Raw genomic sequence first — 4,702 nt, 5'->3', positions numbered from 1 at the left:
TGGACGCAATATGCAACGTTTTGAACATTGGACAGCCTGTGTTACAAATATAATGACTGTTTTGAGTTTTGTGTCTAGAGTTTTGAAAAATGACATGAGGGTTCTGTTATTAGTGCAAAAATGATTTTATAAAGAATATCTCTTTGGGTTTGAGACTTTAGTCTTTGCAACTTTAGGGATCTTATCTATTCACGAACAGCTTGTAACACTCCAAAGAGAAAGGAAAACTTGAAATTGCATCATATGACCCCTTTCATTTGCTGGTGCTTTTTCTATTTGCATGTGTTTTCTGAAGTTGCAGCGCGTTGAGCTTTCTCGGCCACCGTACTATGACTTTAAAAAGACAAAACTAAGAATAATGCTTTAATTGAGAACTTACCATTCAGGCCAGAAACTTTAAGCAAACACGCGCTATTATCATCATTTAGCAAGAGAGACACCGGTTTTAAGATATTCACACTTACTATTCATGTTACACTATAGTAGCCTAATACTGTTTGTATGTACTAACAGAATTGTTTTGCACACAATTTTAAACATAAGTATGCCTAATTAAAATAAACGATCTGGGGTGCATTTCCCAAAAGCATAGTTAGCTAACTATGGTCGTTAATTCCATTGAACCCTATTGGTAACGACGGAACTTGCGACCATAGTTGCTTTTGGGAAACACACCCCTGAAACAATTAGCCTACACTTCTAACAATTACATTTGCAGAAAACACGAGTGATTCTAGAATTGCAGGTACATTTGGTGTCTGAAGTCATTACTTTTTTTTCAGCTTTTTTCAATTGGTTATATTTTTAATTATTTGAATGAATTACAAGATGTTACAGTCCATATAATATTTTTTGCAAAAAGTGTCTTAAATAGCTGAAAATCATGATTTCTTGTTGTCCGAATTAGTCAGTGCATTTTTTCCCATCATGTATCATTGTGTAATCAAAATATTTTATTGTACTTTTCTTTTTGTAATATTTCATTCATTTTATTTATAAAAGCCCTAAAGAGTAATTTACCTAATTCTACAACATTATTATATTTTTTTAAATAACATTTTTCTTATAAAAATGTGTGTCCGTAAATCTTGTCAACTCTGTTACCGTACCATACTTTGCCTTTAAATTAGTGGAATTATCTCCCACAACTATGTAAAATAAGGGAAATTATGTCACTTTCCCTCACTGTTAAGATCTGAAGCACTGAAAAGTCTATGTGCCCTCTCTAAGAAAATATTTTAATCTAAAAGTTCTTACACCAAGAGTTATTCTATAAAGTGTCAAATCTGTTACCACAATATCAAAAGGAAAACAGATTTTTTCATTGATCACACTTTGTGTTATTTAAAAGTCTTTTAATCATGATTTCATTAGTGCCATGTGCTCTTATCATTTATGCTAGCAAGTGGAGTTTTTGGCAAAAAATAAAGAATATTGTCAATTCTGTTACTGTCAAACTCTGTTACCAAGGTAGAGTAACAATGCGGTAACAGAACTGACAGTCCATCAGACAATTGTCAATTCTGTTACTTTACAATTCTGTTACATAAAGGGTCAACTCTGTTTATGAACTATTTTCACAAAAACAATACATTTGTTGTTTAAAATCCTAATAAACATGATTGATTTATTTTTGCACCCTTATAATATGTCAACAACATTTCTTTTTTTAAACTGGATATTGTATATAATACATTTTCAGATGAAAAATATTTGCTCCAAGTGGACGGTTCTGTGAAGACATAGGTATTTTTTTAATTTTAAAGGAATGCATAGGTGAAATATTATCTCAGTTTCAAGTGATGGAATGTAAGGACTGTTTGTCTAATGAAACAAGAAGGGTTTTTCCTGTTATGATTTATTGTTATTTCTACACATTGGCTAATTTGTCCGTAACAGAGTTGACAAACAATACCATAAAGACATCTGTTTTTTCATTCAAAGTAAAAAAGGAATTAACTTGTGTTTGGCAAGCACTGAATTATTAAAATTAAATATGTTTTCAATAAGACACTGAAAAAAAATCTGTTAGTGAAAAGGTTTTTTCCTGAACTTTCTGCAATGACCAATGTATCTCCAATTAGAATCACCCACATACTTTGTGTTCAAAATGTACCTAAGTGCAAAGTATTAAGCCAAGATGATGCATTTTCAAAAAGCACAAACACAAAATAACATTTGAAAATATAAAAAAAGGTTATAATTGCAGTATACAATATATTCAATTTTTTTATGACATTCTCATATTTTGTTATATTTTTGTAAAGTTATAATTTTGTTATAGTACTGTTATGCAATAGGCCTACTATTTACTATTTTTCATAGTGTGGTTTTGGTTAATTGTATTAAACGAGGGTTATTTTGATCTAATGGAACCACAAACAATTAAAAAACAAACATACAAAAATGTGTTGTCTCAGTTTTTTTTTTCACAGATAAGTGAGATTTGAGTAGTATTTTTTGACCATTGAACTGAGAAATGTTCCTGGTTTCCATTTCAGAAATCTGGTCACCTTAGTTGACACCGAGAATGCAAAGCCCTTCTAGCAATCAGGGATAAAACTCAAGAGCCATGCTTCTGAAAGACACTTCTGGATGTGGGCAGAAAGGACAATTGGCCCTGCTGTCACTGTACAACGTTTTGCAGCTCAGGTGTGTGGATTTCCTAGCGCTCTCTCTGTTCACGTCTCGCTGAAATATGTTAATGATTTCTGTGACTGCTCTGGTAAGTGAGAGCAGAGGGTTTGCAGGGACTTGGGCGGCTCTGCATGCCGTCACGTTCTCCAGACGGAGCTGCTTAACTGCGGTCTGGAGCAGCCCAGCGGAATGCCCTGGCCCTGGGAGAAGGGCTCTGCAGAGGGGAGGGGAAAACCAGCTCTGCTCAGATGGTTTCAGCACCATGTAGGCAGAGTCTGAGCCCTGGAAGAGCCTCTAATGAAAGCATTGCACAACTTTGATTATATGATTTAATACAGCCAGATCTGTGCTGTGGTGGCAGTCACCCCATAGGGTTTAAAGTCAACATGTATTTACTTTAATATACATTCTTAGTTATATTGTACATAACCCATCAGGGTACATTACTTAAAAAGAAAAAGAAATTCTGTTACGTAATTGTGATTTGTTGAAATGCTAATTACTTGCCCAGCCTCTGAAATGACATTCCTTTTTGGCTGACTTCACCTAGGACCGCCAAATATGATGATAAATTTGTGAGGGAACCACTTCCTAAAATATGAGGGCAACTAACTTTCATGAATTAATACAACCTACTGTATATTAAAATAGCATGTTTTTCAAAGTTAAATGGGCTTTTATATTGTCATTGTACTGAAGCCCCTTCCAAAAATACAAAGGTGTATTAGCATTTATGCATATTAAAATAAATAAGTGTGATATAAAACAATTGTTTCCAAATTGTGGCTTTTTTTAAACATTATACAGCCAAAAGAAGTGATTGATGTATTAATATATATATATTAGTGCTGTCAAACGATTAATCGCGATTAATCGTATCCAAACGTTTTTGTTTACATAACATATGTGTGTGTACGGTGTATATTTATTATGTATATCTAAATACACAAACACATATATTTAAGAAAAATATATATTTGTATATTAAATATATTTATATATACATGTAAATAAATACATGTGAATATTTTCAAAATATATACTGTATGAGTGTGTATTTATATAAATATACACAATACACACACATATTACGTAAACAAAAACTTTTATTTTGGAAGCAATTAATCGCGATTACTCGTTTGACTGCATTAAAGTAATGGCTGATGAAAATTCAGCTTTGCATCTCAGGAATAAATTGTGTTTTAAAGCAAATAATTTAATAGAAAACTGTTGTTTTAAATTGTAATACTATTTCACATTACTATTTTTGATCAAACAAATGCAGCCTTGATGAGCAAAAGATACTTCTTTAAAAAAAAAAAAATCTTGCTGATCCCAAACTTTTGAACAGCAGTATATCCAATCAACAACCAATGGAAGCTGATGAAAATTCAGCTTTGCATCTCAGGAATAAATTGTGTTTTAAAGCAAATAATTTAATAGAAAACTGTTGTTTTAAATTGTAATACTATTTCACATTACTATTTTTGATCAAACAAATGCAGCCTTGATGAGCAAAAGATACTTCTTTAAAAAAAAAAAATCTTGCTGATCCCAAACTTTTGAACAGCAGTATATCCAATCAACAACCAATGGATAGAACTAAGACTCTGCCCTACATTTTTTTTATTGAAATGTGCATCACAATATGGAGGATCTGTTGCTACTGTATATTTATCACAACTTAATTTTTTATTTTAATCAGCTTACTCATTTATTTATTTTTCTACTGTTTTTACTTCCAGACTCCCTTTGTGGATCCCAGTTTAAAAATACCCACTTTTAGGCTACTGTAGCAGTTAATGCATCCTCTCCAAAACCAAGGATGAACCCTGATGACCATCATTCTCCACGTCAAAGGATGAAAAAGCCTCTTTGGAAGCAGTAGGTGCCATTTTTGTGTGTTCGGCACCAGCACATTTAATCTCAGTCATCCAGGATTAAACACAGTAGTTTACGCCACACACAGGCATAAGGCGACAAGACAACCAAGACTTATTTTTAGAAAACAGTTTATTTTATCTTAAAATGTTTTTACACTCAGTATGACAATGTGCTTGCACAG

Source organism: Sinocyclocheilus grahami, unplaced genomic scaffold (genome assembly GCF_001515645.1).
Source record: "Sinocyclocheilus grahami isolate Dianchi unplaced genomic scaffold, SAMN03320097.WGS_v1.1 scaffold222.1, whole genome shotgun sequence".
NCBI lineage: Eukaryota > Metazoa > Chordata > Actinopteri > Cypriniformes > Cyprinidae > Sinocyclocheilus > Sinocyclocheilus grahami.
Note: the sequence above shows the minus strand (reverse complement) of the source record.